Source organism: Mobula birostris, chromosome 5, assembly GCF_030028105.1.
Source record: "Mobula birostris isolate sMobBir1 chromosome 5, sMobBir1.hap1, whole genome shotgun sequence".
In the NCBI taxonomy this organism is placed as follows: Eukaryota; Metazoa; Chordata; class Chondrichthyes; order Myliobatiformes; family Myliobatidae; genus Mobula; species Mobula birostris.
Genome location: NC_092374.1, coordinates 191,404,175 through 191,429,897, shown reverse-complemented (window position 1 = coordinate 191,429,897; position 25,723 = coordinate 191,404,175). Strand labels below are relative to the sequence as shown.

At 46.2% G+C, this 25,723-nt stretch overlaps 1 long non-coding RNA gene across 1 annotated transcript; it reads left to right on the top strand.

Moving 5' to 3' along the window:
• Nucleotides 1–66: 66 nt before the first annotated feature.
• LOC140198164 (uncharacterized) lies at nucleotides 67–23,888 on the top strand. Its single transcript, XR_011886115.1, has 3 exons — nucleotides 67–154; nucleotides 11,959–12,142; nucleotides 23,650–23,888. It is a non-coding gene; the product is annotated as an uncharacterized lncRNA (long non-coding RNA).
• The last annotated feature ends 1,835 nt before the right edge of the window (nucleotides 23,889–25,723 follow it).

Sequence of the window (25,723 nt, the reverse complement as noted above, 5' to 3'; positions counted from 1 at the left end):
TCTGTCACCTGACCTGTTCGCCGACGTGGCCGGCCATCCTCCGCTCCGATTGGTTCTTCCCGCCCACACCCCTCCGCACGTGACACCTCCCTCCCCGGCTTCAGCTGGATGGCAATGTCAAAGGTGAAGTGGATGTGTCTCCAGGGGAGTTGGCGTAAGTTAAAAATGTGTCAATTTCACAGTGCCATTTGACAAAATACATTTGTTCATTTCAAAATATTTTTGTGATCCGCTAAAGATAAAGAAAAACAGCGTGGTTTTATAGCTGCTTTCATGAATTAAATCTCCAAGAAGCAATCTTGGACAGGCAATGTTGTGTTGTTCAAAGTAAAGGTAAGTTATGTGAACCTTGTAGGCTTCCACAAACAAGGAAACACAATATACTCCACATAAAACCACATGCAACTAAGACTGACAAACATCCAATGTTCAACTTTATTTTCGTTCAATTGTATGTATGTATTCCGCCAAACGAAACAACGTTCATCTGTACCAACGCGCACACCACAGCACATGAAGCAACATTACCACGAATAAATCAGTAAATCACAAAATATATTCCAGAAAATTGACATTGAGTATAAGGTGCATTTACAACGGAAGTTTAAAAGTTTTTAAAAAATTGTGTTACTGGTGATGATGAGACATAGAACATGGAAATCTACAGCACATTACAGGCCCTTCGGCCATGTAAGCTGCTCTAGAAATTGCCTAGAATTTCCCTAGCACGTAGCCCTCTAGTTTTCTTAGCTCCATGTACCTATCTGAGAGTCACTTGAAAGACCCCATTGTATCCTCTTCCACCACCGCTGCTGGCAGTGTATTCCACGCACCCACCACTCTCTGTGTGGAAAAACTTACCCCTGACACTCCCTCGGTACCAATTTCCAAGCACCTTAAAACTATGCCCTCTCATGTTAGCCATTTCAGCCCTGGGAAAAAGCCTCTGACTATCCACACGATCGATGCCTCTCATCATCTTGTACACCTCTGTCAGGTCACCTCTCATCCTCCATCGCTCCAAGGAGAAAAGACCAAGTTCACTCAACCTCTTCTCAGAAGGTATGCCCTAAATCCTGGCAACATCCTTGTGAATCTCCTCTGCACTCTTTCTATAGTATCCACATCCTTGCTGTCATGAGGTGACCAGAACTGAACACAGTACTCCAAGTGGGGTCTGACCAGGGTCCTATATAGCTGTAACATTACCTCTCAGCTCTTGAACTCAATCCCACAACTGATGAAGGCCAACACACCATATGCATTCTTAACAACACTGCCAACTGCGCAGCAGCTTTGAGTGTCCTATGGACACGGACCCCAAGATGTCTCAGATCCACCACATTGCCAAGAGTCCTACCTTTAATACTATATTTTGCCTTCAAATTTGACCTACCAAAATGAACCACTTCAGATTTATCTGGGTTGAAGTTCATCTACCACTTCTCAGCCCAGTTCTGCATGTCCAGCTGTAACCTCTGACAACCCTCCAGACTATCCACAACACCCCCAGCTTTTGTGTCATCAGCAAACTTACTAACCCACCCTTCTACTTCCTCAACCAGGTCAAATTTATAAAAATCACAAAGAGGAGGGGTCCCAGAACAGATCCCTGCAGAGCACTACTGGTCACCGACCTTCATGCAGAATCTGAACCATTTACAACCACCCTTTGCCTTCTGTGGGCAAGCAAATTCTGGATCCACAAAGCAGGGTCTTCTTGGATCCCATGTCTCAATACTTTGTGAAGGAGCCTTGCATGGGGAACCTTATCAAATACCTTACTGAAATCCGTATAGACTACATCCACTGCTCTACCTTCATCAATGTGTTTAGTCACAGACTCAAGAAATTCAATCAGGCTCAGGCTCCCTTGACAAAGCCATGCTGACTATCCCCAATCAGATTATGTCTCTCCTGGGTGGCAGCAGGGCATTGAACAGAGCCATGGCCTGGGGAAGAAGCTGTTTCCCAGCCTAACAGCCCTTGTCCTAATACTATAGTACCTAAGAGGACAAATCGTACAAATATTTTAAAAAGTAAACAAATTATACAAGGAACATGAACTGCAGTCCTGGAAAGAAGGTCTGTAGGCTGCAGAGTCAGTTCAGTGCTGAACTGAGTGAAACCAGTCCAGGGTGCAGAGTGACTGCAGGACAACAGCTTCTCCCAAACCAGGTGATGTGGACCCAAGACCCCTGCCCCTCCCACACGGTGGCAGTTGTCAGAAGAGAGGGAGCTGGCTTGACAAGTTGGGCTCGAGTGCGGTATCATGGAGGGCGTGGAGTACTCGGCTAAACTCTGGTTTATTTTCCACTCTTGGCCTGCAATGCTTTAATCTGGCTCGATGCTTTAGTTGGTGCAGAGTAGTCAGGCTGAACTGGCGGGCCTCAGTGCTTTAATCTGGCCTGAAATCCGCCCTGGCGTTGGTCAGCCTTCGCCTTCGAAGTGCATTCCTAGGAATCAAGCTTGCTGAATCATTCCGGAAAATGGCTAGTTCATTTCGATCATTCAGAAGTACATTTCTTAAAGGGAAAATACAGGCTGCCGAATGCAGTCTAGACAAAGTGATTGTAGTCTAGATAAAGTTTATCTAACAGAATATCTTCCATGGTCTGAGAGGTTGGTGATGGAACATATCAACTCCTGCCTGAGAGGTGACTTGGATCTGCTCCCATTTTCCCACCAGCACAACAGGTCCACAGCAGATGCCACCTCATTGGGTCTTCACTCAACCCTGGAACATCTGGACAGCAAAGATGCAAACATCAGGATGCTCTTTATCAACCACAGCTCAGCATTAGATTAGATTCAACTTTATTGTCACTGTGCCAAGTACAGATACAAATGCAGTTAACGTCTAACCAGAAATGCAAAGAATAGTGTTATTTACAAAATAACTGCGAATAAAAAGTAAGTGCTATAGCACACAAATATAAAAATACTGAGACAGTACAATATGGGTGCAATACTGCTTAGTGCTGTGATGTGAGGTTCAGCAGGGTCACAGCCTCAGGGAATAAGCTCTTCCTGTGCCTGCTGGTGCGGGAGCGGAGGCTCCTGTAGCACCTACCAGATGGGAGGAGAGTAAAAATTCCATGGTTAGGGTGAGATGCATCCTTGATCATGCTTTTCGCCCTGCCCAGGCAGCATTTATGGTAGATGTTCTCAATGGTGGGCAATTGGGTGCTGATAATCTGCTGGACAGTTTTCACCACATGCTGGAGAGCTTTGCAGTCCCAATATGGGACAATTACCATACCACACTGAGATGCAGTTAGTGAGTATGCTCTCAATGGTACAGCGGTAAAAGTCCGTCAGTATCCTGGGACAGAGGTGAGGTTTCTTGATGCTGCGCAGGAAATAAAGGCACTATTGTGCCTTTTTGATCAGGATGGAGGAGTTCAGGGACCAGGTGAGATCCTTGGAAATGTGGACGCCAAGGAACTTGAAGCTTGATACACGATCCACTATAGCTCCGTTGATGTAGATGGGGACATAAGTGTGGCTCCTAGCATGCCTGAAGTCCACAATAATCTCCTTGGTTGTTGTCAGCACACCACACGGCCAGGTGCTGGACCTGGTCCCTGTAGGCCATCTCGTCATCCCCTCTGATCAAGCCAACCACCGCGGTGTCGTCTGCAAACTTAATTATGGAGTTAGAGCCGTGTACAGGAACACAGTGATAGGTGAAAAGGGAGTACAGAAGAGGGCTCAGCACACTGCTTTGAGGCACGCCGGTATTCAGGTTGAGAATGGAGGAGGACAGGCTGTCTACCTTAGCAGATTGGGGTGTGTGAGTCAGAAAGTCCAAGTACTAGTGTTCCCTCAGAACTAACCAATAAGCTTTAAGACCTTGGCTTCAATCCCTCCTTGGGCAATTGGATCTTCAGTTTCTTCACTTGTGGACCACAGTCCGTTTGGATTGGCAACCAGGTTTCCTCCACGATCTCCATCAGTACAGGTGCACCACAAGGCTGTGTGCTTCACCCCCTGCTCCACCCGCTTTACACTTCTGAATGTGTGGCTGAGCACAGCTCCAATGCCATATTTAAGTTTGCTGATGACACCACTGTCGTTGGTTGAATAAAAGGCGGTGATATATCAGCATATAGGAGGGAGATTAAAACCCTGGCTGAGTGATGCCACAAGAACAATCTCTCACTCAATGTCAGCAAGAGCAAGGATCTGATTATTGACCTCAGCAGGAGGAATCCGGAAGTCCATGAGTCAGTCCTCATCGGGGATCAGACGTAGAGAGGGTCGGCAACTTTAAATTCCTCAGTGTTATCATTTTAGTGGATCTGTAACTGCAATTACAAAGAAATGATGGTTGTGCCTCAACTTCCTTACAAGATTGTGATGATTTGGAATGACATCTAAAACTTTGACAAACTTTTATAGATGTGTGGTGGAGAGTATATTGACTGCAACACACACAAAATACTGGAGGAACTCAGCAGGCCAGGCAGCATCTATGGAAAAAAGTACAATGTTTTGGGCTAAAACCCTTTAGCAGGACTGGAGAAAAACTGAGGAGTAGATTTAGAAGATGAGGGAGGGGAGAAAGAAACAGCAGATGATGGGTGAAACCTGGAGGGGGAGGGATGAGTTAAATAGCTGGGAAGTAAATTGGTGAAAGAGACAGAAGGCCATGGGAGAAAGAAAAGGGAGGAGAGCACCAGAGAGAGGCAATGGGTGGGCAAGGAGATAAAGTGGGAGAGGGAAAAGGGGATGGAAAATGGCGAAGGGAGGGGTGGGGTGGGGGGCATTAATGGAAGATTGTGAAACAAATGTTGTAGGCTACCCAAATGGAATGTAAGGTGTTCCTTCAGCCTAACCTCATCACGACAGTGGGGGAGGCTATGGAAAGACATATCAGAATGGAAAAGGGAAGTGGAATTAAAAAGGCAACCTGAAACATTGACTGTACTCTTTTCCATAGACGCTGTCTGGCCTGCTAAGTTCTTCCAGTATTTTGAGTGTGTGTTGCTTGGATTTCCAGCATCTGCAGATTCTCTCTTGTTTATGAGTATATTGACCGGTTGTCTCACAGCCTGATAAGGAATCACCAATGGCCTTTGAAAGGAAAATCCTACAAAAAGTAGTGGTTTTGGACTAGTACATCGCAGGTAAAGTCCTCTCCATCATTGAGAACACCTACCTGGCGTGTTGTTAGAGGAAGCAGCTTCCATCACAGGGGACCCCTAGCACCCAGGTCGTGCTCTCTTCTCGCTGCTGCCATCAGGAACCTCAGGGCCCACACCACCAGGTTCAGGGACAGTTACTACCCCTCAACCTTCAGGACCCACACCACCAGGTTCAGGGACAGTTACTACCCCTCAACCTTCAGGACCCACACCACCAGGTTCAGGGACAGTTATTACCCCTCAACCTTCAGGTTCTTGAACCAGAGGGGATAACTTCACTCAATTTCACTTGCCGCATCATTGAACTGTTCTGGGGAAGAAGGTTGCTTATGTAAGAATGGTGTTCTTGAACTACCGTTCAGCATTCAACACTATAATTCCATCCAGGCTTGACAGGAGGCTCAGAGACCTCCCCTTCACCCTGCCTTGTGCAGCTGGATCCTAGACTTCCTGTCAGATTGCCAGCAGGTGGTAAGAGTGGGCTCCGTCACCTCTGCCCCTCTGACCCTCAACACGTGCCCCTCAGGGCTGTGTATTAACCCCCCTCCTTTACTATCTGTATCACCACCCACAGCTCCAATCTGCAATTAGATTTGCTGACGACACTACACTGATTGGCCAAATCTCAAATAATAATGAGGCAGCCTACAGGGAAGAAGTCATCACCCTGACACAATGGTCAAGAAAGCAACCTCTCCCTCAATGTTGCAAAAGCAAAGGAGCTGGTTGTGGACTACGGAAGGAATGTAGACAGGCTAACCCCTATCGACATCAATAGATTTGGGGTTGAGCTTTAAGTTCCTAGGCATACACATCACCGAGGATCTCACGTGGTCTGTACATACCATGGTGAAAAAAAGCACAACAGCATCTGTTTCACCTCAGATGGTTGAAGAAGTTTGATATGGGCCCCCAAATCCTAAGAACTTTCTACAGGGGCACAACTGAGAGCATCCTGACTGGCTGCATCACTGTCTGGTATGGGAACTGTACATCCCTCAATCGCAGGACTCTGCAGAGAGTGGTGTGGACAGTCCAGCGCATCTGTAGATGTGAACTTCCCAGTATTACAGAGACAGGTGCGTAAAAAGAGCCTGAAGGATCATCGGAAACCCAAGTTACCCCAACCACAAACTGTTCCAGTTGCTAACATCCGGGAAACGGTACCGCAGCATAAAAGCCAGGATCAACAGGCTCCGGGACAGCTTCTTCCACCAGGCCATCAGAAAGATTAATTCATAATGATACAATTGTACTTCTATCAACACACATAAGATGCTATATTGGCTGTCCTGTTGTACATACATAATAAAGTCTTCACTCTCCAGGGCGCAGGCCTGGGCAAGGTTGTATGGAAGACCAGCAGTTGCCCATGCTGCAAGTCTCCCCTCTCCATGACACCAATGTTGGCCAAGGGAAGGGCATTAGGACCCATACAGCTTGGTACCAGTGTCGTCGCAGAGCAATGTGTGATTAAGTGCCTTGCTCAAGGACACAACACGTTGCCTCGGCTGGGGCTCAAACTCACGACCTTCAGGTCACTAGTCCAATGCCTTAACCACTTGGCCACGTGTCCACTGTACATACAATTTATCACAAATTACTATACATTGCATATTTAGACGGAAACGTAGCATAAAGATTTTTACTTCTCATGTACATGAAGGATCTAAGTAATGAAATCAATTCAATACAATTCACTGGCATCACTGAACTGTTCCCTCAACCTATGGACTCACTTTCGAGGACTCTTTATCTCACGTTCTTCATATTTATTGCTTATAGAGTGATATTTCTTTCTTTGCCTTTAGACCAACTCAAGACTTGACCTAAAACTGATGCTCCCATCAGGCGACTGAGTCCAAGATCATCTAATGTAGAAAAAGAGCTGCCTATAAGCCTATATAAGACATAGGAGCAATATTAGGACATTTGGTCCATCGAGTCTGCTCTGCCTTTCCATCATGGTTGATATATTATCCCCTCAAACCCATTTTCCTGTCTTCTCACCTGAACTAATCAAGAACCTCTCACCCTCTGCTTTAAGTATTCGCAATGTCTTGGCCCCCATGGCTGTGTATGATAATGAATTCAATAGATTCCCCACCCTCTGGCTAAAGACATTCTTCCTCTTCTCAGTTCTAAATGGATGTGCTCTCTAGCCCGGGATCCTCCCACTATTGGAAACATCCTCTCCAAATCCAGTCTATCCAGCCCTTCCAATATTCAATAGGTTTCAATGAGATCCTCTTTCATTCTTCCAAATTCTGGCAAATACAAGTCCAGAGCTATCAAACGCTCCTCATACTTTAAGTCTTTCATTCCCAGGATCATTCTGGTAAATATCCTCCAGACCTTATCCAATGCCAGCATATCCTTGTATGAGGGACCCAAAACTGCTCACAGTTCTCCAAATGTGGTCTAGCCAATGCCTTATAAAGCCTCAGCATTACATCCTTGCTTTTGTATTCTAGACCCCTCAAAAGGAACGCTAACATTGCATTTGCCTTCATATTACTGTCTCACCCTGGAAGTTAACCTGTAGAGAATCCTGCATGAAGACTCCCAAGTCCCTTTGCACTTCTGATTTCTGAATTTACTCCCCATACAGAAAATACTCTTCGCCTTTATTCCTTCTGTCAAAGTGCATGACCATACACGTTTCTACACTGTATTCCATCTGCCAGCCAGTTGTCCATTCTCCTAATCTGTCCAAGCCCAACAACAGCTACAACAGCTTTCATGGCCTCTGCAATATGTCGGGTCCACCGGGCCAGTTTCAGAGCACCGTCACTCACAGCTGCCCTCAGGTGGGTTCGGACCACCGGCCACCGGGAGACAGGGGGACACATATGCAGAAGGGTGATGGAAAAATGAAAAAGCAACGGGGTTGTCATAGTTACGCACACCAAATACTGGAGCAACTCAGCAGGCCTGGATAAACAGTCACTATTTCAGGCTGAGACCCTTCATCAGGACTGGAGAGTCAAAGAATAAAAAATGTAGAGAGGAGAGGAAGGACGACAAGCTAGAAGGTGATAGGTGAAGCCAGGTGGGTGGGAAAGATAAAGGACTGGAGAGGAAGGAATCTGACAGGAATGGACCTGTTATGTACCCCTAGGGGTCATATTTTCTATGGACTATACCTTTAAAAAGAGAGAGAGAGAGAGTTGTACAACACAAACACCTTGTTGTTAAGGTAGAGAGAGGCGAAGACTGCTCACAGTTTGCTTGGAGATGGTGTTATGGTTTCTCTGCAGCACATTTACACTTTTGCAAGGACACTGCCAGCTTCTGTGTTCATACAGAGAGAGAAGGGAGGAGCTGCTTGATGGACAGCTGGTGTTCAGCATGGTGAGATAAACAGAAGGTCAGCTGATAGACACACAGACACGTGGTTTTGGACACTGGATGAGCTTTGTTGTGCCAACAAAAAGGTGGGTTTTCCGAGGATCGATCAGTGGCTCTTGCAGTGTGGAAGAGGTGTGACTGGTGGAGAGTTATTAGTGTGTCCAACCCTTGCCTGGGTTGATAACTCTTAACACAGAAAACGATCTCGTCTTTGAGGTCACATTCGGTGACTTAAAAGAAGAGAAGAGTGGAGGAGAAGGTTTGAAACAGAAGAAAGCTAATGACAAAGAGGTCACTGTTTGGACTGTCTCCTCTGTAGCCCATAAGGGTGAGTTTGATTCCATTCGAATACAAAGCTGTGACTGTCACATAGTTAACCCACAGGAGTGGGTTCTCTGATGACGGGAGTACCTTTGTGAATACCACTTGTGTGTTACCCTTGTTTGGGTGTGGTAGTTCACTGAAGAAAGGCACCCCTGTGGCAAATCACTGTTGGAGTTATTTCGTATGTCGTGGAAATGGATAAGTGGCCATCACATTGTGTGTTTGGGGTTGGTTCCCTTGAAGATGGTCCCTTTAGTGATAAGCTACTGTTGGTGATAATCCATATGTGGATTCTGTTTGAGTATCCTGTGGCCACCACTTTGGGATGACCCGTAGCTGAATTCGGGTGTGGTACCACTTGTGTTGAAAGGATATTCGTTGAGGATCACTGTCGGTGATATTTCGTGTGTGGAGTGGAACAACTTCGGAGATAAAACCTACTACTATTGTTATTTTGTATTGCTGTCGTGGAATCTGTGGGATACCAACGTAATTTCCTTCTCTCGATATTTACCCTGGATTACAAATATCTCTCTCTCTCCCCATCACTACTCAACTCAATACCATGAACTGAACTGAACTTCTGCTCCTATATCTTATGGTCTTATCACTGTAAGACTGTATCTATTTCCCCCTAGACTTGAAGAAGCTTGTTTTTTTATATTTCCACACTTACATACATATAATCTTTGCTAACCTGTGTAATATATCTGAATTTATATTACTGTATTGCGTAGTTACTAATAAATAGCATTAGTTAATAGCAATACCGGACTCCAAAGCGTTTTCTATTTCTGCTGGTTCTTTAACCCATCACAGGGAACGTGACAGGACCATAAGAGAAAGGGAAGGAGGAGGGGACCGGGGGGAGGCGATAGACAGGTGAGAAGAGAGGAGGTAAGAGGCCAGAGTGGGGAGTAGAAGAAGGGGAAAGTGGGGGCGGGGGAAGATATAACTTGAAAGAGAAATTGATGTTAACAACATCAGGTTCGAGGCTGCTCATATGGAATATGAAGCGCTTAAAGTAAATTTATTAACAAAGTACATCTTGGTTACCATAAACAAGATTCTTGCAGGCATACTCAATAAATCCAATAACCATAACAGAGTCAATGAAAGATCACACCAACTGGGCGTTCAACCCATGTGCAAAAGACAATAAACCCTGTAAGTACCAAAAGAAATAATAATAATGATAAATGTTTAAATAAATAAACACCAAGGGCATTAGATGAAGAGCCCTTGAAAGTGAGCCCATAGGTTGTGGGAACATTTCAGTGATGAGGCAAGTGAAATTAAACCCTTTGGTTCAAGAGCCAGATGGTTGAGGGGTAATAACTGATCTTGAACCTGATGTTGTTGGCCCTGAGGCTCCTGTATCTTCTTCCTGATGGCAGCAGCAAGAAGAGAGCTTGACCTGGGTGATGGGGGTCACTGATGATGGATGCTGCTTTCCTGTGACAGCATTTCATGTAGATGTTTTCATTTGCGGGGAGGGCTTTACTAGAGACGGACTGGGCCGTATCCACTGCTTTCTGAATGATTTTCCATTCAAGGGCATTGACGTTTCCATACCAGGCTGTGATACAGCCAGTCAATATACTCTCCACCACACATCTATAGAAGTTTGTCAGAGTTTTAGCTGATCAGCACGGGTACTCAGTACTTGTCCAGGTACATCAGCTGAGCTGGATGCTTTCCGTGCATTCACCTCCTGAAGGGTGTTCTCATGTCGGCCTCAGAGACTGAAATCACAGGGTTTTCAGGGTACAAGCTTCTGGTTGTGAAAGACTTTAAATAATTTTGTGGGTACACACTTGTCTACTGTCTTTATAAAGTCTGTGAGAACCATGGTGTATTAATTTTGAGCGACAGATGAGTGCTTGTACACAGACCAGTCTACTGAGTTGTAGCAATCCCATAGCCACTCCCCTGCCTCCTGCAATCACCTCTTTGTCGTCCTAATCTCTGGAGCTTTGCTCTTTAGCCTCTGACTGTATGCAGAGAGGGGAGGGACAGCCAAGTGATCAGATTTACCAAAATGCAGTCTGGGCACGGAATGGTAGGCATTCCTTATCGTAGTGTAACAGTGGTCTGGTGTGTTGGGACCTCTGGTGCTGCAGGTTATATGCTGATGGTAATGGTTGGGGATTTCTTCAAGGAAACCTGGTTAAAGTCCTCGACTGTGATTTGAAATGCATCGGGTGGACTGTTTCTTGTTTGGAGGTGGCATCATGCAGTATTTCAAGCGCTCGGTTATAGTCGGCTGCTGATGGTATGTAAACCGTGGTCAGAATCACAGAATCCCTCAGGAAATAGAACAGATGGCATTTGATCGCTCAGAGTTCAAGGTTGTGGGGAGCACATTAGGACACAGCAGAGAGTTACCGTGAATCACACAACTCCACCTTTTCCCTTTTCCGAATCAGCAGGTCGGTGCGATCCTGTCTCTTGAGAAACTTTGGGTCTGATCAGAGTAGCTGGTGTACTCTGAGTGTTGCTCCTCCAACCTGAGAGTAGCCTCACTGTGGCAGGATAGGTGGCCATGCTGGAACGGGAATGGGTCAGTCACCAGGAAATCCGGCGATGGAGCAGACGTGCTCGACAGTGGGGTTTACATCGCGTCTCACCGACGACTGAGATTCCCTTGATCCCAGGGGCACAGATGGAGCAGAACTTCCTTGGGCACATCCAACTTCAGGAGGAACAATACTGGGGCCTTGTTTTGGGAGATGTGCTTGGCCAGGTGACTGGTCTTTCAGTGCAAGAGCACAACATTGATCACAGCTCCTTCAGCAGAACAGGTACAAAATGCTGGAGGAGCTCAGCAGGTCAGGAAACAGTCGATGTTTCAGGCTGAGACCCTTCTTCACGACTGGAAAGGAAGGGGGAAGGGGGCAGAATGAGGTGGAGAGAGGAGGGGAAGGAGTACAAGCTAGAAGGTGATAGGTGAAGCCAGGTGGGAGGGGGAGGGGGGAATGAAGTAAGAAGCTGGGTGGTAATCGGTGGAAAAGGTAAATAGCCGGGGAAGAAGGAATCTGATAGGAGAGGAGGAGTGAAGTCAAGATGGCAGTTGCATCTTCGGAAGCAGCTCTACTTCCATCTTTAATAAATCTTTATTTTTTCCTTTCAGATTTCTTTTGAAGCCCCTGACCTGGAGTTACTTCGGTTCTTTGCAGGAATGGGACCCATTCTTGGGGGTTCAGGACTGGCCGTTGTTCGGCACACCTAGGGTTCGGTCTGAGAGTCCAGCTCGGATTTGGAAGCCTAAGATCTCTGGGCTCTGGAGACGGGCGGATCGAGGGTCGGTGTCACAGGCAAGAGACCCGCGTGTGGTCGGGGTAGTGGGAAAATCTTCTGCTGTGTGCCCAGAGACCCAGGATCTTAGAGATCTTTGGAAACAGTGCTCGGAAAAAGCGACGTAAAGGACATTTAACATTGTAAATCAGCGAGTTGTTTGTTATGTCTCCCCAATCGCTGGGAAAAATGGAGACACTTCCTTCGCCCTTATAGGGAGAGAGAGAACCTGTGGTATGCTGAATGCCGGGTGAACAAGTAGTCTTCAGGGTAACTGCAAGTCTGTGTGTTTGCTGTTGCTTTGCTCACACTTCAGTGCTCAGTGGTGGGTGCTGATGCTTGTTTTTTGCTATTGGGGGGAATCATTGCTTGCTGCCACTTACGCGTGGGGGGGGAGCTGAGGAGGACTTTGTGGTTCTAACATTTAACTCGTTCATTCTTTGGGGCTCTCCTCTGTTTTTGTGGATGTTTGCGAAGGAAAAGCATTTCAGAATGTATATTGTACACATTTCTCTGACATTGAATTGGACCTTTGACCCTTGGAGAGCAGAGTGCACCCATGAGAGAAAGGAGGGAGGAGGGAACTCAGGGGCAGGTGATAGGCAGTAAGGAGAAGAGGAAAGAGGCCAGAGTGTGGAATTGGAGAAGAGGGAATGGAGAGGGGGACAATTACCTGAAGTTGGAGAAATCCATGACCATGCTGTCAGATTGGAGGGAACATGAGATGCTTTTCCTTCAAACCGAAAATGGTCTCACTGTGGCCAAAGAGGAGGCCATGAACCAACTTATCAGAATGGGAATAGGGTTTGGAACTGAAATGGTTGCCCACTGGGAAATCGTGCTTTTTGCAGATGGTGTGGAGTGCTCGACAAAGCGGTGCAGCCAATCTACAGCGGGTCTCACCACTGTAGAGGAGGCCGCATTGGGAGCACCGGATACAGTGGACAACCCCAACAGGTTCGCAAGGGAAGTGCTGCCTCACCTGGAAGGAGTGTCTGGGGCCCTCAGTGGCGGTGAGGGAGGAGGTGTGTGGGCAAGTGTAGCACTTTGGGATAAGTGCCAGGAGGGAGATCAGTGGGGAGGGACAAGTGGACAAGGGAATCATGGAAAGAGTAATCCACGTGGAAAGCAGAGAGTGGGAGGGGGAGGTATGATTATGTGTGGTGGTAGGGTCCCATTGAAAATGACAGAGATGGTGGAGAGTAATGTGTTAGATGCAGAAGCTCATGAGGTCATAGGTGAGGAGAAGAGGAACCACATCGCTGTTAAGGCGGCAGGAAGATCAGGTGACTGCGGATTTCCAGGAGATGGAGGAGATGCGGGTGAGGGCAACATCAGTGGTGTAGGAAGGGAAACCCCATTCCCTGAAGAAGGAGGACACCTCCAATGTCTAGAAGGGAAAGCTGCATCTTGGGAGCAGGTGCGGTGGAGACAAAGGAACTGAGAAAAGGGAATAGCAGGTTGGGAAGAGGCTTAGTCAACATAGCCGTGGGAATTGGTAGGTTTACTAAAAATATTGGTAGACCATTTGTCTGCAGAGATGGAGTCAGAGAAATTGAGAAAGGGAGAGAGGTGTCAGAAGTGAACTTAAGGACAGGGTGGAAGTCAGAGGTAAAGTTGATGAAATTGGCGAGCTCAGCATGGGTGCATGAAGCAGCACCAATGCATTCGTCAGTGTAGCACAGAAAGAGTTGGGGAGCAAGACCAGGGAAGGCTCTGAATATGGACTCTTCCAAGTAGCCAACGGAAAGGCAGGCATAGCTGGAACCCATGGCTAAGCCTTGAGTTTGGAGAAAGGGAAATTGTTGAGGGTGAGGACCAATTCTGCCAGATGGAGGAGGGTGGTGTTTGAGAGGAACTGGTGAGGTCTGTTGTTGAGAAAGGAACAGAGATCTGAGAGCTTAGATTCGGACCTCTTTTGGCGCAGGCATGACCTGTACAAAAAGGACGGGTTGCACTTGAATCCTAGGGGGACCAATATCCTGGCAGGGAGATTAGCGGGGGCGACTGAGGTGACTTTAAACTAGAATGGTTGGGGGGTGGGAATCGAATTAAAGAGGCTAGGTGTGAGGAGGTTAGTTCACTACAGGGGGATGGGAACCAGTGCAGAGAGACAGAGGGGTGTGAAGTGAGGGTAGAAACAAAAAGTACTATGGAGAAAAGTAAAAGTGGCAGGCCGACAAATCCAGGGCAAGCATTAAAAAGGGCCACTTTTCAGCATAATTGTATAAGGGCTAAGAGAGTTGTAAAAGAGCACCTGAAGGCTTTGTGTGTCAATGCGAGGAGCATTCGTAATAAGGTGGATGAATTGAAAGTGCAGATTGTTATTAAAGATTATGATATAGTTGGGATCACAGAGACATGGCTCCAGGGTGACCAGGGATGGGAGCTCAACGTTCAGGGATATTCAATATTCAGGAGGGATAGACATGAAGGAAGGGGAGGTGGGGTGGCGTTGCTGGTTAAAGAAGAGATTAACACAATAGAAAGGAAAGACATAAGCCGGGAAGATGTGGAATCGATATGGGTAGAGCTGCGTAACATTAAGGGGCAGAAGACGCTGGTGGGAGTTGTGTACAGGCCACCTAACAGTAGTAGTGAGGTCGGAGATGGTATTAAACAGGAAATTAGAAATGTGTGCAATAAAGGAACAGCAGTTATAATGGGTGACTTCAATCTACATGTAGATTGCGTGAACCAAATTGGTAAAGGTGCTGAGGAAGAGGATTTCTTGGAATGTATGCGGGATGGTTTTTTGAACCAACATGACGAGGAACCGACTAGAGAGCAGGCTATTCTGGACTGGGTTTTGAGCAATGAGGAAGGGTTAATTAGCAATCTTGTCGTGAGAGGCCCCTTGGGTAAGAGTGACCATAATATGGTGGAATTCTTCATTAAGATGGAGAGTGACATAGTTAATTCAGAAACGAAGGTTCTGAACTTAAAGAGGGGTAACTTTGAAGGTATGAGACGTGAATTAGCTAAGATAGACTGGCAAATGACACTTAAAGGATTGACGGTGGATATGCAATGGCAAGCATTTAAAGGTTGCATGGATGAACTGCAACAAATGTTCATCCCAGTTTGGCAAAAGAATAAATCAAGGAAGGTAGTGCACCCGTGGCTGACAAGAGAAATTAGGGATAGTATCAATTCCAAAGAAGAAGCATACAAATTCGCCAGAGAAAGTGGCTCACCTGAGGACTGGGAGAAATTCAGAGTTCAGCAGAGGAGGACAAAGAGCTTAATTAGGAAGGGGAAAAAAGATTATGAGAGAAAACTGGCAGGCAACATAAAAACGGACTGTAAAAGCTTTTATAGATATGTAAAAAGGAAAAGACTGGTAAAGACAAATGTAGGTCCCCTGCAGACAGAAACAGGTGAATTGATTATGGGGAGCAAGGACATGGCAGACCAATTGAATAATTACTTTGGTTCTGTCTTCACTAAGGAGGACATAAATAATCTTCCAGAAATAGTAGGGGACAGAGGGTCCAGTGAGATGGAGGAACTGAGCGAAATACATGTTAGTAGGGAAGTGGTGTTAGGTAAATTGAAGGGATTGAAGGCAGATAAATCCCCAGGGCCAGATGGTCTGCAACCCAGGGTGCTTAAGGAAGTAGCCCAAGAAATAGTGGATGCATTAGTGTTAATTTTTCAAAACTCGTTAGATTCTGGACTAGTTCCTGAGGATTGGAGGGTGGCTAATGTAACTCCACTTTTTAAAAAAGGAGGTAGAGAGAAACCGGGGAATTATAGACCGGTTAGCCTAACGTCGGTGGTGGGGAAACTGCTGGAGCCAGTTATCAAGGATGTGATAACAGCACATCTGGAAAGCGGTGAAATGATCGGACAAAGTCAGCATGGATTTGTGAAAGGAAAATCATGTCTGACGAATCTCATAGAATTTTTTGAGGATGTAACTAGTAGAGTGGATAGGAGAGAACCAGTGGATGTGGTATATTTGGATTTTCAGAAGGCTTTTGACAAGGTCCCACACAGGAGATTAGTGTGCAAACTTAAAGCACACGGTACTGGGGGTAAGGTATTGGTGTGGGTGGAGAGTTGGTTAGCAGACAGGAAGCAAAGAGTGGGAATAAACGGGACCTTTTCAGAATGGCAGGCGGTGACTAGTGGGTTACCGCAAGGCTCAGTGCTGGGACCCCAGTTGTTTACATTATATATTAATGACTTGGATGAGGGAATTAAATGCAGCATCTCCAAGTTTGCGGATGACACGAAGCTGGGTGGCAGTGTTAGCTGTGAGGAGGATGCTAAGAGGATGCAGGGTGACTTGGATAGGTTGGGTGAGTGGGCAAATTCATGGCAGATGCAATTTAATGTGGATAAATGTGAAGTTATCCACTTTGGTGGCAAAAATAGGAAAACAGATTATTATCTGAATGGTGGCCGATTAGGAAAAGGGGAGGTGCAACGAGACCTGGGTGTCATTATACACCAGTCATTGAAAGTGGGCATGCAGGTACAGCAGGCGGTGAAAAAGGCGAATGGTATGCTGGCATTTATAGTGAGAGGATTTGAGTACAGGAGCAGGGAGGTACTACTGCAGTTGTACAAGGCCTTGGTGAGACCACACCTGGAGTATTGTGTGCAGTTTTGGTCCCCTAATCTGAGGAAAGACATCCTTGCCATAGAGGGAGTACAAAGAAGGTTCACCAGATTGATTCCTGGGATGGCAGGACTTTCATATGAAGAAAGACTGGATGAACTGGGCTTGTATTCGTTGGAATTTAGAAGATTGAGGGGGGATCTGATTGAAACGTATAAGATCCTAAAGGGATTGGACAGGCTAGATGCAGGAAGATTGTTCCCGATGTTGGAGAAGTCCAGAACGAGGGGTCACAGTTTGAGGATAGAGGGGAAGCCTTTTAGGACCGAGATTAGGAAAAACTTCTTCACACAGAGAGTGGTGAATCTGTGGAATTCTCTGCCACAGGAAACAGTTGAGGCCAGTTCATTGGCTATATTTAAGAGGGAGTTAGATATGGCCCTTGTGGCTACGGGGTTCAGGGGGTATGGAGGGAAGGCTGGGGCGGTGTTCTGAGTTGGATGATCAGCCATGATCATAATAAATGGCGGTGCAGGCTCAAAGGGCCAAATGGCCTACTCCTGCACCTATTTTCTATGTTTCTATGTTTCTTCTCCAACTGCTTACCTTTTCCACCTATCACCTCCCAGTTTCTTACTTCACTCCGCCCCGCAACCAGCTGGCTTCATCTATCACCTTCTAGATTGTACTCCTTCCCCTCCTCCCCTTTCTTATGATGGCATCTTCCCCGTTCCTTTCTTGTCCTGATGAAGGGTGTCAGCTTGAAACAACGACTGTTTATTCATTTCATAGATGCTGCCTGATCCGCCAAGTTCCTCCAGCATTTTGTGGGTGTTGCTGTGGATTTCCAGCATCTGCAGAATCTCTTGTGTTTATCTTTAAGTTTTAAGACAGTGGTGGATAGTGATAAGTCTGGCGTTTGTGGGAAAGTACTAAGTTTAGGGAGGGTAGATTGTGACAGGAGTTGGGAGAGATAAATGGGAACAACTGTTAGTGGGTAAGCCTTCATCTGACACGTGAGAGTTGTTTAAGGAGCAGATGATTGGAACTCAAGACCGGCATGTTCTAGTCAGGAGGAAAGACAAGGATGGCAGGAGAAGGAAAACAAGGATGAATTTAGTCAAAAACTAACAGGATGAGTATGTCAGGTTCAAGAAGCTAAAATCAGACAGAGCCCTTGAGAAACATAAAGAAAGCAGGACATAGCCCAAGCATGGAAGTAGGAGAGCCAAAACAAATGATAAATACTTGGCAAGTAGAATTAAAGATAATCACAAGAGTTTTGTCCTTACATTAAAAACAACTGGATTACTGGACACATTGGGTAGGATGATAAGGAAGGAAATTTATGCTAGGAGTCAGAGAATACGGGAGAAGTACTAAACGAGTACTTTGTATCAGTGTTTACCAAGGAGAAGGACATGGGAGTTGATAGTTTGGAGCATGCCAATATGCCAGGACATTTTGAGATAAGGAAGGAGGTGGTGCTAGGTCTTTTAAAGAGCATCAAGGTGGATAAATCCCCCGGGTTTAATGGGATCGATTCCATGTTATTGAAAGAGGCAAAGAGAGGAAACTGCAGGGGTCTTTGTATCCTCTGTGGCCTCTGGAGAGGTTTCGGAGAGGAGGAGAGAAGCCAATGTCATTCTGTTGTTCAAGAAGAAAAATACGTAGATTCCAGGGAATTAAAGCCCTGTGAGCCTGATATCAGTGGTTATTAGAGAGAATCCTGGGATTCACGCACATTTGGAAAAACATGGGCTAATTAAGGATAGTCGGCATGGCTTTATGTGGGATGGGTCTTTTGAGTTTTGTTTTGGGGAGGTGATGTGGGTGATTGATGACAGTCGAGTGGCTGATGCTGTCTACATGGACTTTAGGCAGACATTTGACTAGGTCCCTCATGCAGAAGATCAAGGTGTTTGGGATTTGCGGTGACTCGTTAGTTTGGATTCAGAATTTGTATTGCCCATTGTGGATCACCCATATCACAGAGGGTAGTGGTGGAAGGACGTTATTCTGGTAGGAGGTCTGTGACCAGTGCTCCAACCTCTGCTGTTTGTGATGACTTGGGTGAAAATCTAGCTGGCTGGGTTAATAAGTTTGCAGGTGCCCCAGAGATTGGTGGAGTTGTGGACAGTGAGGACAGTGCTAGATGGTATAACAGGAACACTGGCAGAGAAATTGGAGACGGTGTTTAATCTGGGGAGGTATGAGGTGTGGAGTCTCTACTACAGACAAGAGTGGCGCCTCAACGCCTTCCACCTTCGCGGCCTGAGGCGCATCCTGGACATCACGTGGACTGACCGAGTCACCAACAATGAGGTCCTGGCCCGCGCCCAGATACCCAGCCTCTTCACCCTGCTCCAACAACGCCATCTCTGCTGGCTGGGCCACGTACACCGCATGTCAGACGGGAGGATCCTGAAAGACCTGCTGTACAGAGAACTGGCCTCCGGCAAGAGAGCACAAGGGTGGCCCCATCTTTGTTTCAAAGAGGTTTGCTAGAGAGACATGAAGTCACTGAAAATGAACGTCGAGAGGTGGGAGGACATCGCTCTCACTGGAGGCTGGAACTACGCAGGGGTCTAAAGAGGAGAAGAGAAGCTGAGGCTTGCTGCTGAAGAAAAGCGCACTCGTCGGAAAAACAGCACCAAGACAACGCTGGAGGACAGCGCCTTCAAGTGCAGTCGATGCAGCCGAGACTGTCACTCCCGTGTGGGCCTCTACAGCCACAACAGACGCTGCTCTAACACAAACTGAAGCAAGACCTTCCAGGCGCAGATCCATGGTCTCGCGAGACTAACGGATGCCATCACCATGAGGTGCTGCACTTTGGGAGGTCAAATGTAAGGGGGAAGTATACATTTAATAGCATTGATGCACAGAGGGATTTTGGAGTCCAAGTTCAGAGCTCCCTGAAGGTGACCACACAAGTTGAGATGATGTTCGTGTCGTGTTTGCCTTCTTTGGTTAGCACTGACTGTAGGAGTAAGGAATTCATGTGGCGGCTGTATAAAACTTGGCTCCGGCCACACTTGGATGTAGTAAATTGGGTTAGATATTAGTCTCGAGGGAGAAGCCAGAGAGTGGGAGCAGAGGGTTGCCTCTCTGACTGGAGGCCTGCGACTTGTGGTGTGCCACAGGGATCAGTGTTGAGTCCATGTTGTTTGTCATCTATATCAACGATTAAAAAAACAATTTGTTGAGATACAGTGTGGAGTGGGGCCTTCCGGCCCTTAAAGTCTTGCCACCCAGCAATCCCCTAGCCTAATCATGGGACAATTTACAATGACCAATTAACCTACCAACCAATATGCCTTTGGACTGTGGAAGGAATCCAGAGGAAACCCATGCGGTCACGGGAGAACATACAAACTCCTTACAGACAGTGACAGGAATTGAACCCGGGTCTCTGGTACTGTAAAGTGTTGTGCTAACCATTACACTACCATGCTGTCCCACAATTTGGATGACAGAGTGGTAAACTGAACCAGGGAATTTGCTGATGACACCAAGATTGGGGGTGTAATGGACAGCAAGGAAGACTATCAGAGCTTGCAGTGGGATCTGGACCAGCTGGAAAACTGGCAGCTGGAATTTAATGCAGACAGTTGTGAGGTGTTGCACTTTGGGAGGGCAAACCAAGGTAGGACTTACACGGTGAGCAGTAGGGCACTGAGGTGCAGTAGAAGAGTGGGATCTGGGAATACCGGTCTATACTTCATTGAAAGTGGTGTCACAGGTAGATAGGGTCGTAAAGCAAGCTTTTGACACATTGGCCTTCATTTTTTTTTTACTAATTTTTTATTGCAACACCAACAAATGACATTCAATACAACCAATTGCCAATTACATTTTGACTGTTTAACCCAGCCACCCCTCAACCTTCATCACCATCCCCCCCTCCACCCCTCTCTCCCCCATCCTTCTCCCCTCCACCAACCAACTGAATAGTAGTACATACATATACAAAGCATTCCTATTTTAACAAAAGATCTTTTAAGTTAGATATCAAATTTGTCCACATTAAGATTGTGTTTGGTCGTGCATCATTTACTCTTGCTGATGAAAGTTCCAGGTGAGAAATGTCCAAAAAGCTCCGAAACCAGTGAGTATTTGAAATATCATGGGGAGGTTTCCAACGCTGGGCTACAATCTTCTTAGCTGCAGTCAGGCCTGCCGGCCAGATTTTGCATGTTTTTTTCCGTAAGGGAAAGGTGGGAGTCATCATTTAGAAGATGTACAGCGGGGTCCATTGGTAATTGTACCCCTGTTAGTTCTGTAAGAGTACTGATAACCTTCCCCCACAAAACAAAAACCCCTGGACATTCCCATACAACATGTATAAAAGAGCCAACGGTTCTGTGGGGACAAAATGAGCAACATGGGTCAGGAACCAGTCCCATTTGATGTCTAATTCTCGGTGTTAAATATGCTCTATGACAAAATTTCAAGTGTATATACCAGTGATTTGGGTTTTTTGAAGCACCGGCAGCATTATTCCAAATCGCATCCCAGACTAAGTCTTGTCCCAATTCAGATATGTCCCTATCCCAGGCTTTCATTCCTACATTGGCCTTCATAAATGAAAGTATCGAGTACAGGAGATGGAAATGTTATGTTGAAGTTGGTGAGGCCTAATTAGTATTGTGTGTAGATTTGGCCACCAACCTACAGGAAAGACTGGATGATTGCAGAGAAAATTTACAATGATTTTGCCAGGTCTAGAGGACTTGAATTATAGGGAGTGGTTGAACGGGGGAGGATTTTATTGCCAAGAGCATGGATGAATGAGGGGAGGTATACAAAATTGTGAGGGGTATGGTTAAAGTACATGGAATCAGACTATTTTCCCTGTGGTTGGGTGAGACTAGAACTAGAGGTCACGGGGTTAAGGGTGAAAGGTGAAATGTTTCAGGACAACATGGCGGGGGGAGCTTCTTCACTCAGAGGGCCATGTGAGTGTGGAATGAGCTGCCAGTGAAAGTGGTGGATTCAACATTTAAAGCAAATTTGGAAAAGTACATAGATGGAAGGAATATGGAGAGTGGTAGTCCAGGTGCAGATGGGACTAGGCAGATTAATAATTTGACACAGAATAGATGGGCCAAAGAGCCTGTTTCTGTGCTATAGTGTTCTATGACTGTGAGAGGTTTACCAGGATACTGCTTGGATTAGATATTGGCTGGAAGGACTAGTTGGTGAAAGTTCCATTGTTTTCACTGGTCAGATGGAGGCTGAAGGAAGACCTGACAGAAGTTTATAAAATGATGAGAAGTGTACCCTCAGTGTCCACTTTATTAGCTACACCTGTATATCTGTTCCTTTTTAATGCAAATATCTAATCAACCAATCATGTGGCAGCAACTCAATGCAGAGAAGCATGCAGACACGGTCAAGAGTTTCAGATGTTGTTCAGACCAAACATCAGAATGGGGAAGAGATGTGATCTAAGTGACTTTGGCCATGGTTGGTGCCAGATGGGGTGGTTTGAGTATCGCAGAAGCTGCTGCTCTCCTGGGATTTTCATGCACAACAGCCTCTTAGGGTTTACAGAGAATGGCACGAGAAAGTAAAAACATCCAGTGAGCAGCAATTCTGTAGGAGAAAACACCTTGTTAATGAGAGCGATCAGACAATTGGCCAGATTGCTTCAAGCTAACAGTAACTGAAATAACCACACGTTACCACAGTGAATGACATGCAGAAGAGCATCTCTGAACACACAACACACCAAAGCTTGAAGTGGATGGGCTACAGCAGCAGAAGACCATGAACACACACTCAATGGCCACTTTATTAGGCACAGAAGGTACTTAATAAAGTGGCCATTGAGTGTAGATGTGATAGATAGTCATTTTCCCGGGGTAGGAACGTCAAGAACAAGGGCACAATGAAAGGAGGGAGGTGGAAAGAAGACGTTCAGTGCAAGAGTTTGTTTTACATGGAGAGTAATGGGTGCTTGGAAGGGGTTACCAGGTGTGGTGGAGTAGTGATGTTTAGAGGGTTTTGGACAGACACATGAATGTGCAGGGGATAAAGCAATCTGGATCATGTACAAGCAAAAGAGATTTAGTTTAATTTGGCTTAAATTCAGTCCTTGTAAAGGGTCTCGGCCTGAAATATGGACTGATTATTACCATCCATAGACCTGCTGAGTTCCTCCAACATTGGTGTGTGTTGCTCCGGATTTCCAGCATCTGCCTATGTGCTAACTAACCAAGTTTTGCATCTTAGCAATGTGATACTGTCCGGATAATCCTTCACGGCTAAATTTAGTTGAGGGATAACAATCGGCCAAAACCTCAGAAAGAATTCCTGAATTCTTTCACAATCTACCCCAGAGAGCGGGCAGAGCTGCAGTTTAATATCTCAGAATGTCCGTACCTCACAGGGAATTGTCATCCTGGAATGTTTCTCTGGAGAGAGGTTGGACCCCCGCCATCTGGACAGTGCTCTCTTCTTTATGCTGTCATCAGGCAGGGGGTACAGGAGCCTGACGACCCACACCTCCAGAATCAACAACTCTCTCTCGGCCCCACTACCATTAAGGTCTTGAACCTGCCTGAAAACTCAAACAGTACCTTTGGTTATATTTTCCCTCTCTCTTGGTCTTGCATTAATGTCATTATGTATTAGTGTAAATTATGTACAGTCTCTGTTGATGTTCATTAACACGTTTGTCCTTATCTTCAAATGTACAGTGCTGTTTCTGCAGAGAGCTAAATTTCCATGGCATTTAAACCCTGTGGATACTGTATATGCGCAGTGACAATATCAAACGTCAGCTTGTCACACTTGGTCAGAGGCACAAGTATTCCCACATGAACTATAAATCTTTACTTTTTGTATTGATTTGCACAGTTTGTCTTGTTTTACACATTGGTTGTTTGACAGCCTTTGTTTATATTTAGGTTTTCATAAATTCTATTCTATTTCTTTATTTTCTTCAAGGAATCTCAAGGCAGTAACATACATGTACATTATTGTTGTTCCTCTCCGTGCCTTGTGGCACATCGGGCAGAAACCTTGCCGTTTCTTCAGCATTGTCTGTTTTGTTACGAGGATGAGTTGCTGTCTTGATGCTCAACCCAGCACAGATGGAAAGCATGCAGGGAGCTGGCCAGATTTGAACCCGGAACCGCTCGCCTTGAAGTCCAGTGTGGATGTCACTACACCACTGGCTGGCAACACACACATACTTTAATAATAAACTTAATTTGAATTTTACAGGGTGAATTTATTTTTTTTGTTTGGAGACACTGCATGGTAACAAGCCTGTCTGTCCCAGCGAGCCCACGCTGCCCAAGTACACCCATATGACCTACTGACTCGTTCATCTTTGGAACATGGGAGGAAATCCGAGCACCCAGAGGAAATCCACACAGTCACAGGGGGAGCATTCAAACTCCGTACAGACAGCCGTGGGAATTGAACCCAGGTCACTGGCGATGCTGGAAATCTTCGATCCTGTTCACACTTCTGTCAATGCCCCATTTTAGAAAGCTTTTGATGGAATCCCCGGGGATTAATGCAGTTGTCTTTTCCGGTTGTGTTGGTCACAAGAATCTCTGGAGGTTTATGGTACATTCTGTGCGTCACACTTCCCGAGGAGATGTTCGATTGTGTACGGAGAGAGTTCAGGAGTGAGCAGGGAAAGTCAGGACACTGCGCATCACAGTTCCTGAGGAGACCTTGGATTGTGCATAATTAGGCACTTGGCAAAAGGCCAATAAGAAGAAGCTAAGCTTAAGGGAGTGGCAATTGTGTTAGTGTGCAGAATTCTGGCTTGGCACAGAGAGGTAGGTAGATTTTATCATTTAATTTATTTTTCTTTCTTATCACACAGTTAGAGCAGTGGGGATGCCAGGTAGGATAGTGTAATGTGTCTCTTGCGGGATGTGGGAACACAGGGAGACCTCCACGTATCCCTGATGACTACACTGCAGCTTCTTTCAGAAATTGGAGCTGGAGCTGGATGAACTTTGGATCATTCAGGAGGCTGAGGGGTTGATTGACAGGACATACAGGGAGGCAGTTACACCCAAGGTGCAGGATTCAGATAACAGGACAGGGAAAGGAGACAGGCAGCCAGTGCAGAGTACCCCTGTGGCCATTCCCCTCAACAACAGGTATACCATTGGATGGGGTTGACTTGGGAAAGAAAGGCCACAGTGCTCAGGTCTCTGGCACCGAGTCTGGCTCCATGGCTCAGAGGGGAGGGGGAGAGAAGTGGCAAGCTGTTGTGATAGGGGATTCATTCGTTAGGGGAACGGACAGGAGGTTCTGTGGACCAGAGCGAGATTCCCAGATGGTTTTTGCCAGGGTCAGGGACGTCTTGGATCGAGTCCACAGAATTCTTAAGTGGGAGGATGAACAGCCAGAGGTCATGGTCCACCATTGACAGGGGCAGGATGGGTGACAAGCTCCTTCAAGGTGAGTTCAGGGAGTTAGGTGCTAAGTTAAAGGACAGGACCTCCAGGGTTGTGATCTCAGGATTGCCACCCGTGCCACGTGCTAGCGAGGCCAGAAATAGGAAGGTCATACAGTTTAATACGTGTTTAAGGAGTTGATGCAAAAGGGAGGGCATCAGATTTTTAGATCATTGGGCTATACTGGATAGGAGAAGAGTTTGTTTAGGAAAGTTTCCTTGATCAGTACATAGAGGTCCCAACTAGAGGGTGCCCTACTACGTCTCCTATTAGGGAATGAGACAGGGCAGGTAACAGAGGTTTGTGTAAGATAACACTTTGCATCTAGTGATCATAATGCCATTAGTCTCAAGATAATTTTGGAGGTGGATTAGTCAGGTCCTTGGATTGTGATTCTAAATTGGAGACAAGCTAATTGTGAATCAGAAAGGATCTGGGAAGTGTAGGTTGGGACAGGTTGTTTTCCGGCAAAGGCATACATGGTAGGTGGGAGGCCTTCAAAAGTGAATTATTGGGAGTCGAGAGTTTGTATGTTCCTGTCAGAATAACAGGCAATGATAATAGGTTTTCAGGAACCTGCTCTCCTCCTCCCAGGC